Consider the following 13,711-nt stretch of genomic DNA (forward strand, 5'->3'; position numbering starts at 1 on the left):
GTAAGTGCGTGCACGGGGCCGGCGTAGGGGGCATCATAGAGGAGGGTGCAGTTGTTCTCTGGCCTCGCTTGATCCGAAACCACGCGCCTCTGCCTCCTCTGTTTGTCTCGTCAGCATCTTTCTCTTGAAGGGAAGAATAGAGGACGTAAAGGCGCGGGGGTTTCGGATCAAGAGAGGACAGAGGAGCGGAAAACCGGACGGTCCTCTGCGCCGGCCGCCCTGCGTCACGGTGTCGCCATGCAAAGGCATTTGGTCTTCCGAGGGCCCGTCCGGTCTCCCTGTCTATGGATCTGTTTTGCCCCCTGCTCAGGCTGGTGTGGACGGGGGGCATCGCCATCCCCTGTAGCAGGGACACGGTCCCTCCCCAGGATCTCTTGAGGGTATCTTGACAGTGTTTGGGGATCTCTTGAGGGTATCTTGTTTGGGACTCTCATGAAAGTATCTTGAGGACGTTTGGGGATCTCAAGGGTATCTTGATGGTGTTTGGGGATCTCTTGAGGGTATCTTGTTTGGGACTCTCATGAAAGTATCTTGAGGACGTTTGGGGATCTCAAGGGTATCTTGATGGCGTTTGGGGATCTCTTGAGGGTATCTTGAGGACGTTTGGGGATCTCAAGGGTATCTTGATGGCGTTTGGGGATCTCTTGAGGGTATCTTGAGGACGTTTGGGGATCTCGAGGGTATCTTGAAGGCATTTGGGGATCTCTTGAGGGTATCTTGAGGACGTTTTGTACAAGCAGGACGTCGGCTGCCGTGGTTGCCCAGCTTTCCCCGTGGCAGGTTGGGGTGGGAGGTCTGTGCTGGGTCAGGGCTGCCGGTAGTCTGATGTAGAGTTTAGGCGATGTTTTGTATGGGCTGACTTGGACAGGGATGTTCCTGCCCCAAGCAGGGGTTGCACCAGATCAGTGGTGCTCAACCTTTTTGGCCACCAGGCCAGATGGACAGCACCCAATTGGTCCGTGGGCCAGATCTGCCTGGTGGTCCCAGTCCACCAGAGTGGTGGCAGTGGGGACCCCATCCAGCCATACATAAGAGGGTAGGAGGGACAGCCTGGCTCCAACCCAGCCCCGCGGGAGCAAAGGGGGTTTGAGGCAGCCACAACACAACCCCGCAGGGAAGTGAAGGGGACTTGACCCGGTTCAGCCCAGCCCCATGGGGCGGTGTGGCCTGGCTGGATCCAGCTGGAGGGGAAGGGGTGTGGGCCAGCCCCAACCCTCTGTGCAGGGGTCAGAGTTTGGGATTTGGCAGTGGGAGAGGGTGACTGTATTAACTGCCACTGCTCCCCCACTGCCAAATTCCACGCCCCATGGGGAGCCCTGCAGGACGATACTGTGGCTCCACAGGTCAGAGGTTGAGGACCCCTCTGGGAGGTCCCTTCCAGCTCTGCTGCTCTAGGAGTCTATGATTTGGGGCTTTTTAAACAGCAGGGGAAAGTTACGATAACAGCCAAGGAAAAAGTGAAGTGCGGGGGGCTTCCACATGAGGAGAGGCTAAAGAGGCCAGGCCTGTTCAGTTTAGAAAAGACAGGGGGGTTGGGGGCACGAGAAGGGTTTACAAAATACTAAATGGTGGAGAGAAAGGCGGTTGAGATTTATTATTTACTCTAAAGACACAAGAAGCAGGGGTCACAACATGAACCGAATTGGTAGTCAGTTTAAAACTAACAAAAGGAAGTTCTTTTACACGCAGCACGTAGTTGAAGGGCAGAACTCGTTTGCACCACGTTGTGGAAGTTATCAATTTAGTCAGGTTCACAAAGGGATTGGACAAATTCTTGAAGGAAAAGGGCATCCGTAGTTCTTGAGCATGGGGGTTAGGGGTACAGCCTCTGTATCAGAACTTCCTAGACCTTAAATGTTGGAGGCTGCAAGTGAGAGAGGAATAGCAGGGGAAAAAACCCTGATCATACCCAGGTCACTCTCCCTTTCAGCATCCACTCTGCCCCTGCATGACACAGGAGCCTGGGCAACACGGGCCTGTGGTCTGACCCAATAAATGGCAATTCTTGGGTCCTTATGTTCTAAGTGGTGGGATGATGCCCTCCCCAGTTCCAGCAGCACTTAACCATAGTGACTAACAGACAGCAGTTAGTAATGTGTAGCACTTGGTGGATGGCTGTTGTTTTGGAGCCCAATTCTGCTCCTCCAGAAGTCAATGAGAAAACTCTAATTGACTTGTTGAGAAATGGATGAGACCAGGGGTCGGCAACGTTTTTGGGTAGAGTGCCAAAAACACCCGCAACCTCGACTTGTAAGATGTTGCCGTGCCAGGGGTGGATGGCAGGGGAGCCACGAAGGGCCTGATCCTTCTTGTGGCAGTGCAGCCCTGGCCCCTTCCCTGAGGCATGCGTGCCAAGGAAAATGTCTTTGGGTGCCACACTCTGACACATGTGCCAGGGGTTGTCTACCCCTGGATTAGATCTTTCACCTTCAGAAGAATTTTATAAACATTGTCTAAACCACAATCCGTGCTTGGACTTGAATGGATTGACTTCTGCCCATGTGAACCTCCTTACTAATATCAACATGGATTTCACTGAAACGCAGGGGTCCAGGTATAAAAACACAGTTGCTGGAACAAAGCCCTAATTTTGTAAATAGAATCTTTTCAAAAACAGAAGTGAGTTTCAAGCATCAAAACCTATTACATTCGAAGGCATTTTTCAAATGCCTTCTAATGAATGAGGAACTTGGCAAGGCCTAGTCTCCCCATCCTGCAAACCTCTTTGCACAATGATTATTACCAAGAAGAGTGCCATTCAAGTGAATGTGGCTGCTGGCACATTTCAAGAACACAGCTTTATGGGACTGTAAGCGAGTTTTCTGTTTGCATAGTTTAAATCAGATGGCTTCTGAGGAGTGACGCTGATGGAATTTGCAACAGGATCTGAAATCTCTTACCTCTCCACTGACAGTAAAACTAGAGTCCAGTTTGATAATGACTGGATTTTATTGCAATGTGATGGGCACTTAGTGGCTTATATGGAACAAAATGAAGGTCTCACTGCAATTTCTAATGAACACGTATCTACATTATGGCAAACAAAAAACAATAACCAAAAACCTTTTCCACTAATGGTCTCTTTTATTATGACTCTTGCCAGAAAAGCAAAAAGCCAAGTGGAACACGGAGATGCTTTTTCTCCATCAGGGTTAGGTAGGAAAGAGGCAAGTTCTGTCCTTTGTCCTGTTGTATGTTCTGTCTCAAGAGCTGTTCACCTGCCATTTTTCAAAGATATTAAATTCACACAAAACTAGACAAACTGAAGATGGTTTAGAGGAAAGCCACAGAAAATGATAAAAGGTTTGAGAAATAAGACCTAAGAGGAAAAGGTAAAAGAACTGGGTGCATTCAGCCCGTAGACAAAAATGATAACACATTACTTTCTATAAATAAATAAAGCAATATTATTAAGTGGATAGGAATCAATTATTTCTGGCAATGAGGGCAGGACAAGAGGTAATGGAATGGAAGTGCTGCAAGAAATATTTAAGTGTCAATAGCAGAGACAATTATTTGGGGCTGGAACCAGGAGATTTATCCTTCCCTAAGCTACCAAACTCGATGGAGGGGAGTGTTTCTACTGCTGTTCTGTTGGGGTACTTTTCTAGGAAAGGGAATATTTAGCTTGTAGCTAAGGCTCCACTAGCACTGTAGGAGGGAGGTCAAACTCACGGTCCCACAAGTGGTGCAGGGTCAGTCCAGATCAGACTGGACTCACAGACACATGCACCCTCTCATCAGATCCAGCCCAGTAGCACCCACTCCAGCTGGTGTGAGACCGTGGCACTCGGCGCATGTTGGGTCCAGTTCAGTGCCTGCTTCAGCCAATCCAGGGCCTGTGCTGCATGCAGCACCTGCCTCAAACCAGCTGGGGCAGGCATTGCTTGCAGTGCACATGCGGAGCGTGCAACAGTCCTGGACTGGCCAAAGCGGGCACGAGCTGGTCCAGCACACATGCTGCATACAGCGTGGGTCATACTGACACCCAGGGGCAGCACCACGGGCTGGATGATGGGACTCAGCAGACCAGATGTGGCATGCAAACTCTATCTTTGACACCCCTGCACTACAATAGTTCAGGCTAATGCAAACCTTTGCTGATCCATACAACCCTCACCTACTTCGGCTACACTCCCTTCCCAGACAACACTACCCACTCGGAGTACATTAGCTGAAATTGCAAGGGAAGTTTGCACAGTTGATATTTCTTCTATATCAAGACTTGTGCTGGCAGAAAACTTTGTATTCTCTAAAAAATTTTCTATAAAAGCAGGCAATGGAGCAAGCAAGGAAAGCTGTAGTGTTACCACCAGTGAAAATATGTACAGTTAAACTTAGCTACTTATTAGCAAGGTTTTAGGAACGAAAAATTCAGTATTAACAGGAAAAAGGGATAACAAATTCTTCCCAACCATAGTGATGCTGAGTCACCCAGGCTAAGTACAGTCAAAAAGCCTGAGGCTGAATCAATTCAGTCTTTGCAGGTTAGTCGAAGCTGAATAGATTGAACAGAGAAGCAAGCAAACACACACTTACTTCTGATTCTGGAAATGCAGCCACATGCCTGTGGTGGCCCAAGCCAGAAGCTGGGGGACACCAGAGCACACCCCCCTGCTTGACTAGAACAGATACCAGGTGCGGGGTGGGGGAGAGGTGCAAAGCATTCTGGGTTGCCAGGGGACTGCGAGTTAACTTGAATTTGGAGGGGATCTGAGACAGAAGTTCAATATACCAATCTAGCCTAAATCAGTTAAGTTTGATATTACAGCCATCCAGGTTTATCTGAAATCAGTTTTGGCCATTTTCAAAGCAGTTTATGTGCACTAAACTTCTGTTGTGTTAGTTATGAATTGATTTTTGCATTGGCGATGTGTAGGGGGTGCACGCGGGGGCACACGCACCCCCTGAGATTGGCTGCCACCCATGCTGCCGGTGGCACCTGCGGGCAGTCACCACTTGCAACTCTCCCTCCCTCGCCACCGACACCACTGCAGCCACCTGTGGGAACTCCCCATTCGCCGCAGTCACACCCCTGCCACCGACACTGCCACCGCCTGCAGGTGGTCACCATGCCCCCCCCCAGCCTTGGGAGGCACGCAACGTTCATGGATTTCTGATCGCTTATACCCATTTATGTTCAATTTCTGTCCCCTTAGCCCCACAGTTTAACATCAGACCAGTGACCAATTCACTGAGTTCAGATTATATTGCGTGTCTCCTACTTACCTTCTTTGGCATCATAGGATTTGCACTCCATGAGTTATATGTCATTTTGAATCCTAAAATCTGATTCTGAACCATCTCCAGTCTTGCCCTAGTGTGCCTCCACAGACATCATTACCATTTGTTCCGATTGACTTTGGTGTGAGTGAAAGGTGCCTCAAGACCATTTAGAACAGATGACCTCTTTGATAAATAGAAAATGAGTGGTGTTGTGTGTTGTCAGAGCATCCTAAACCTGCTCATTCCTATAGTTGCTTTTCTCCCCCCAACTACCACCATGATTTGTTTTAAGTTCAGTGATCAACAGCCCCAAATCCACATGGAAGTGAGTTACATAATGGTTCTATTTTCATTTCAGTATATCTTTCCTCTCCCTATAATTTGTCATCCCATTAAATGACACCAATCCCATTCTAAGTAAATCAGCCAAAATATGGTGGTGCCTTTGTAGTGTTGTCTCTGCTTATCTCACAACATATACTGTAGCACTGCAACCTGTAGTGGATATGCATCTTTCACTGTGTTGAGGCCCAAAATACAAGATGGTATATATTTCTTGTGAGGTACCAAACACTACACCAGCCCCTAGGCCAGACCACTTGTTGATATAAACCCATGTATCTACACCAATTCAGTCTAATTGTGCCAATTTACACTCGGTAAGCATCCGACTTACTGGGAAGTGAGGGCACTCAAAAGCTCCCAGGATCTGGTTCTGGATAGCAAGAACCTGAGAACCAGAGGGGATTATCCATTTCCCAAGAAAATGTATTCTAGTTCTTTTAATAGTTACCTGAAAAATGTACTAAATGTACTCAACTGGGTCAGACACATTTTTTGCTACTTGCCAAATGCTCAGGCAGCCATGTGAAGCACTGGTAATTAAGTTGGTCATATTTACAATGTTAAGCTGTAAGTAACACAATACTCATATTATTTCAGGTTAAAAATTTCAACTTGAGCATGAGATCTGCCTACTGGAAGATATTTTAGACAATGACAATTGTCTGAAGGTCATTTGCTTTCTGTCTGGTATTACAGGTTCTCTCCTATGTTATCTCAGCTAATGTTTAAGGTTTGATACATAAAACAATACAGGAAAGTACATTAAGTCAAAGGTGTGGAATTGTCCTTTTTTAATGGGGCTACCTTGTAATATACATGTACTTCAGAGAAAGGAAAACATTTCTATTTCGTCAGGTGTATTTGATATTTGAGTAACTCTTCTGTTTGCCTGTCCCTTTCAACAGTATGGAGGCTTTGCATTTTTCTATTTGTAATAATAAATGCCTGAAAAAAGCAACATAATCAGAACGTCAGTATTGACTGTTGTTGTTTTAATTATTCTCCGAGTAGGTGAAACTCATATCTGCACAGAGATCTAGCAAAAGATATTTGAGCAGCATGAGCTTAATGGCGGGGAAACCATGAATCACAACTGTTCTACAGAAATGGAAAATGGAGTTGATTTACCAATGGTTATTATTCTGGAGACTCATTTCTTCCAAATTGGGAATAACCTAATTTAAGTCAATGAAAGTGCAAATGTAAAAACAGTGGGGAACACAAAATGGTCTGACAGGGCCTGATCCAACTTCCACTGAAGTTGTTATGAAATTTCCTTTGGAGTTCAGATGTTAAATTGTAGCTGTGGTATCTTATATTCAATGTTCCTTTTAATAAATAGTAAGGAAAGGTTATAATCAATCAACACATTTGAATGTACACAACTGGCTATATAAAGACCAGACAACTGAGTAATCATTTAAGTTTTTTTATTTTATCATTAATTCTTCCACATTTAGGCACTTTTGCATGAAGTCTTGTGGAGGGAAGGATATTTAAGGACTGCAGTCTTTTCAACCCTCTATAACATAGTTTCTCAGCCTGTGGTCCCCCGGGGGTACGCGAGACACAGGCAGGGGGTACGCGGGTACCCCAAAGCTCTCCCTCTTGCCCTCTTTCTCTCTCTCTCACCCGCTTTTCCTTTCAAAACTATAGCAAAACATTTGGTGCGCCACACATTGTGCAGTGTTTTAAATTCCCCAGTAATAATTTGGCGTGCCGTGCTTTACGCAGCACTGGGTTCAGCCCTCCTAGCTTTGGGAAACATCACCTCTAGCCCTAGCCCCAGCCCCATGTAGTATGTACCTACATACTTGAGTTGTACACCTCTGGTGTAAAAGGTGGCAACCCTACCCACATCAGATCAGACATCTGTCATATCGCGGCCTTATATACACAGCCCTTCTTCCAACATATAGCACACATTAGTCTGTAAATATAAAATCCCCTGGAAAATTTAGTGTTGGGTTACTTATTAAAATTTTCAGAAGTTAGGGGGTACTTGCTACTTAAAAGGTTGAGAAACACTGCTCTATAATAGGTTTTTGGAACACTTCCACTAACTCTTCCTTTAGCTAGACTTTAAACCCTTATCCGTTTTCACAGTGTTGGCACTGAACAAGCTCTTTAGAAAACAATGCTTTAACTGGTTTTGGATTTCAAGGTTTAAGTAAGCTAGTTTCTATACCTGGCAGCTTCTTTCTTGCAGCTGAAAACAGAAATTAATTGTGTCCCATTGCACAGATGGAAAGAGCTCAGCAGTATAATGCCACAGACTAGAGAAAGCTAGAACTAAACTTCACTTTTATTAACAACAGAGTAACCAGCTCTTTTCACTGTATACTTGACTCTTATCAAATTCCCCTTTCAGATAAGTGTTTTTTTATTGATTAAAAGCTATCAAAGGCAAATGTATTCCCATTCAAACAACTCTTTGATGTGGAAATGAATAATAATAAAGCTTTATACTTCTAAAGCACATTTTATACAAGTGTCTCAAAGCATTTTACAACAAATGAATTAAGACGACATCTCTAAGAATTAATTTTTAGTAAATTAATTATTACTGCAGCATCTCTAAGCAAGGATTTCAAAGCATTTTCAAACATGAATAAACTTTAATAAAATCAAACAATAATAGACTCAACAGCATTATTTTGTAGATGGGCAAATTGAGGCAGAAAAATGAACATGCTTTACCCTGATCCGTGTACACTTTGTTTAGACTGGATTTTTTTCAAAAGATTTTCTATATCCATTATTACACTGGTGGTAACCCTGGTGAACACCAGTCGCTTTCTGTAGTCAGAATTTAAACTACCTTCTTGTACTCACACCATTGCTACCACCAGAAGGATGGGAATGTTTAAGGGAAGTGTCTGGTATCGACCCAAGCATTATGTGCAAGTAGCAGCATGAAAAACGGGACATAACATCTACTTCCTAGTAACAGGAGTTCAAGGTAAAGCAGAGAGTGGACAGTGCAAGGTCCTCAGTGCTGACTCAGTTAATCCAGATGAATCTAGGGCCTCAGTGCTAGTTCTGGTGAACAGTGATACTGGGCCCCCAGGATTGGACTTAAGACAACCTGGTGGATCTAGGGATTTCTGTGTGAAGAAACACTTTAGCAACCAGTGCTCCAGAATCAATGGTAATGGATTACAGTCAGCCAGGACAAATCTGGGACCTTCCTACCACTTATGCTAAGCACAGAGTCAAAGATGCCAAAGTTTTCCACACCATTTTCAGTTTACCTAGACGGATCCAGAGATTTCCAGACTTCTTGCCTTAGACATTGAACTGCATGGTGAGTGGTTCTCCAAAGTTGATAATGTCAGGTCCTCAGTACTTGGCTTTGTCACCCCAGATGAAGCTGGAAACCAAAACCACTTTAGCAAGTAGTGCTCCAGTGGCACCAGAACTGGTCAACCACAAAGCATCCAGAGATCTTGGTGCTTATGACATGAGTGAGGGCATCTCCATAATCCAAAACTGGACTTGTACAGTGCCAGGATTGCAAAATTTCTCTGACAAGCAGATACAAGGTCACCCTTCTGCTCCTGCATGTCAGCATTTGAGGTCAGCACTGGCCTTGCACTGCACCAGCCTTAACGGACCAAACCTGAAGAGCCAGGTGTGAACCAGCTTTCCCACATTTGTGGATCCAGACAACGTCTATGCCATACAGGTTTCCTCTTTTTCTTTTCTTTCTTTGGGAAAGACAGATTTACAAACAATCTAAGCGGTTACACATAAATTGAGTTCCCAAGGGGCATAAAAGATTTTTTTTAAATGAAGGCAATAGAAAGTGCCAGGTGAAATCTGAGCCAACTTCAGATTCTTCACAGCTAGAAGGATCTGAAGAATGGTTGAGGGCACTCCCCCTTTCTTCTTAATCTCTTCTGTAGAAAGGCGAAGGGAAGGGTTAGCAGCCTCAGTCAATGCTTCTCACCAGAAGATTGTGGATATTTGCACTACAACCCCGGCCTTGATTCCACAACCATGGATGTGCAGATACTACCTGAAGAAGAGCCTCTGGTTCTGACAGCCAGTCTTGTATGCTAAGCCCCAGACCATGCTAAATCATTAATAAATGGAATAACTTGTGCTGGCCGGGAGCGACCTGAGCCCTCTTCCGCGCTGCACGCGGGCTGTGGCCAGCAGCCCGGGCACGCCAGGTTGGAGAGGGAAGGCCGTCGAGCTGGAATTAGGCACAGACGTGTATCGGTAGTTTTAAAGATTATTTACTTACACCGAGATGGCAGTGGTGCAGGCTGGAAAGCTTGCTTGAGTTGCAGTTACAGACAGCCAACACAGACGGTCTCGTGGAGGTTGCTAGGCTCCACGGTGCAGAGCTCCGGATGCTCTGGGTGAACGAGCCACCAAAATAAAAATCGTAAATACGGCTTATAAAAGTCGCGTTCGAAGACGGGAAGAGGTGGGCGGTGGATCAGGCCGCCACGCTCCTCTGGATCTCACACAGGGTTTCTATTACCCTGCCGTGTACCCAGAGTCCCCACGAGATGGATGTGGAGTCCTCTTCGGCTTGGGCGGAAACTGCTCAAGCCTTTTATATGGCTAACAGGCCAATCATTAGCCGCCACGTGTGAATAATTTAGCACTAGCCAATCACGAGGAACAAATTTGCATACCAGTGGCGGGAACTCTTTTGCACCGTGCATTCCTCTTGCAACTCGAGCAATGCACTCTGCAAAAGAAGCTGCAGAAAAGGCGGGAAACTCGTCCCTGCACCGGGGTTTCCTCTTGCTACAGAAAACTCTCCCGTGCAATGCTCTGCAACTTGGCGGGGATAATTCTGGTGCCGAAGCACACACACAGTCAGCCTTTTGGGTCATGACATAACTTAAAGCTGTATTTATAACCAAGGAAACCTCTACCCTCTTACCAAAAATCTCATTAAAAAGAAAGTAAACAATTACTATCGACTTCTGGAACCCAAAAGCTATATAATTAATCAAACTAGAGCAGGGATCCTATTTCCACTTTTCTTTCAAGTGCTCTAACATGTTTACCATTTGATGTAATAGTAAGCTTTAACCTTTCAAGACTGCATACAAACAAAAATCACTGAGAAGCAGAGAAAAGAGTCATGAGAACACCCTTGATTTTTATTCGCAGTGGGCACATCTACACATGCGCTTTAATGCACATTAACCTATTGTAATGAGCATTAAAGCAGCACACAAAAAAAACCATGCACTTCAACTAAAGCCCATTAAAATAAGCTAATTTACCTTTTTCTAGTACCTCACAATGGAGGTACTAGATTTAATTCGTAATAGGAAAAGTGCATTAATGAACATGTAGATGCGCCCAGGGTTAATTAAGCAATATGCGTACCCCAAATAGACTATGTGAAGTATGCATCTACCACACAAACCTGAATAAACTATAAAACCAACATTCTTTGGCCACATCCACATGAGCAGGGGTGAGCGTTTGCAGCAACACAAATAGTAGCAGCAGAAATTTGTGACGCTATTTTGTGCTGCAGAGCATGACCCTGCCCATGCGCTTTGCAGCAGAACACATTGTCCCACTGCTCCATGTTGTGCAGGGGGTGCTGGCTGGGGAACAGGATGCTTCAGTGCTGGGCTAGCCAGGAGGCAGCTCCCACACTGAGACACTCTGTGCCCCAGCCAGCCGGGGAGCAACGTGTGGAGATGCTCCCCCATTTCTGCACACTGCAGAGCCCCCGCACTGAGGCACCCTGCACCACAGCCAGCTGCTCCCTAGCTGGTTGGGGTGTAGTGTGTCTCAGCGCGGGGGCTCTGCAGTGGAGCCCCTGTGCCGAGGCATGCAGAGATAGGGGAGCAGCCAGCCCAGGCACACTGCACTCCAGCCAGCCAAGCTGTGTTGCAGGGTGCCTCAGTACAGAGGCTCTGGAGCACGCAAATATGGGGGAGACGCCATGTTTGTCCCAATGCATGCCACTTCAGTGTGCTTTGCACCGCTTTTTTCCTTGGGGTTTTTGCGTAAATATTAATAAATACGATAATAAATGAGTCTCTGCAAAATGTGCCTAATGGATGAGATTGTAGATAGCAAATGAATGTATTTTAAATAAAATTAGTTAGATCATTCCCATGCTTCAGGACACCAGGACTTCCCATCTCTGTTTGCAGCTCCCCTTTTTTTTTTTGCATGCTTGCTAGCCATTTTCCCACTTTTATGTGGCCCCCATGCTTTTTCGCAGGGACCTACCAAATTTGTAGTTTCCATGAAAATTGTGAAATTGCCAGCTTGGTAGGTCCCTGCCTACAGTGTCTGCTAATGAGATAACAGAATGGAAAAGTTGCCATTAATATACAAGCAAGGCATGGAAATAAAACAAGTCCTTCCCTTGTATTTTGCTCATACTAAATTTTGGCGAGACCAGAAGCTTCAGATGATCCATTTCAAAGTTTGCACCAGTAGCATAATCAGAATTCATAGTGTTAGTCTGCTGGCTATTGAAAACTCAATGAACCCTTCTTACTACACAAGCTTGCGTAGGTGACACTTGGAAGTTTTTTTTCTGAATCGCGTTCCAGTTACAAATCAGAGCTTGCAAATTGAGTCTGTTTTCCTCCCTCTGAATTCTTAATCAAGATTTTGTCCCTAATCAGAAACTTACTCTGGAGAGGCAGATGCATGGGTCACTGCACTGAGTCAGTAGAGTTGAGTCCCATTCCTCAGATCTGGCATTAACTTGCTCCATGACCCTGAACAAGTTACTTTCCCCCATAGTCCAGGTTTCCCTCCCCTGTTACTGTGTTTTCTTGTTTGGGCTGAGACGCTATTGAGGCAGGCTTCTTATTCTGCATTTCTGAAGCATCAAGTGTACTAGAAACCGATTGAGATTTAGCACTCACAAAATACAGATAATACAAATTCATAACACTGTTATCCGGTACATCCATTAATATACTTCAAGTGTCCTTGTTAGTTAATAGACACATACAGATCTGCTAATGTAGAGCCTATATTTCAGGTTTGCAGGATGCTGTCAAGCTCATTTAAGCAACATACAATTGTGTAACTCACATTCATGCAGGGGGCCAATGAGTCAAATATTGTGGCTGGAATTTTAAAAAAGGGCTGAATAAGTTTTATGAGTGTTAGTAATATTTGTTTCAAATGCCAGGTAAAACTACAATAAGGTTAATTAACTCTCATGATTCAGTGTATAAGCTGATTGCCTAAGGGTGTGGAGAAGGACTCCCTCCCCAACAAAACACACACAATTGAGAATAGCACTGTAAAGCTGGCCAAGTCCCATTACAGAATGAGGTACTGAATGAGGTACTGAATGCAGGATATCAAACTAGATGTACCAAAGGTGTGGTCCATACAGCAGCTCTGATGAGTCATATGCTTTTCTCCAGTGACACTAGAGGGGAATTTACCTACAGAAAGGATCTACTGTTCTGGATGAGCTGCTATTTTTCCTTTTCTTCCTCTAGGTAATGCAGCATAGCCAGTGTTGGCAATGAGTTAAGAAGCTTGATCCGTAAGACACGTACTCTGAGAAGCCACAAGTACTGGATGGATGAAGCAGCAGATCTCTAATCACAAACAGTCTTAGCCTGTCACCAGACACCTCCCAGTGCTAGCTACGTCCCAGTATCCTTTCCCATGCTGAATTCCAATTCAGCAGTCTGTTCGCATGTCTCCACCAACGGGATCTGCAGGAGCAGGGGTTGCTTCTGATTCAGTCAGCATTTACTTATGACATAAATCGTAGCTTAACTTCTGCCGCTTGTCTGGGGAGCAAGTAATGTACACTCACCATTCCCATACTCCGTCCCTTGTTGTTAGCCATGGAGTTGATGCCCAGTGTCCTGCAGTGAAATACTTAGTACAGAGGCCTCGATGATAGGTAATTGCACATCTGTATTGGACATCACTGCCTAGCTGCAGTCTTCTCATGCACCACCACCCAGCCCCTAGGGACAACAAGATCATGTGGCCTACGGTCTCAGTTAAACTTTCCAATCATTGCACGTTGGTATGTCTCACACTCGGACTTTGTCCTTCAGAAATCCACTTTTTTCTTTTTGTAAGACTGAACAGAGGGGACTAAGAAATTATTATTGCCTCTAAAAATACAAAAATACAAAGGAGATGTAATTTAGCA

General features: G+C 45.1%; 1 protein-coding gene across 2 annotated transcripts in view; it reads right to left on the reverse strand.

Moving 5' to 3' along the window:
• The window catches only part of XYLB (xylulokinase), a 129,666-nt gene extending 116,153 nt beyond the window's left edge, over positions 1-13,513 (reverse strand). For both annotated transcript variants that reach the window (XR_003093315.1, XR_003093318.1), the window contains exon 1: positions 13,364-13,513. The gene's annotated coding sequence lies outside the window, so the exon portion shown is untranslated. The remainder of the gene's footprint in view (positions 1-13,363) is intronic.
• Between the last annotated feature and the right edge of the window lie 198 nt (positions 13,514-13,711).

Source organism: Alligator sinensis, unplaced genomic scaffold (genome assembly GCF_000455745.1).
Source record: "Alligator sinensis unplaced genomic scaffold, ASM45574v1 scaffold599_1, whole genome shotgun sequence".
NCBI lineage: Eukaryota > Metazoa > Chordata > Crocodylia > Alligatoridae > Alligator > Alligator sinensis.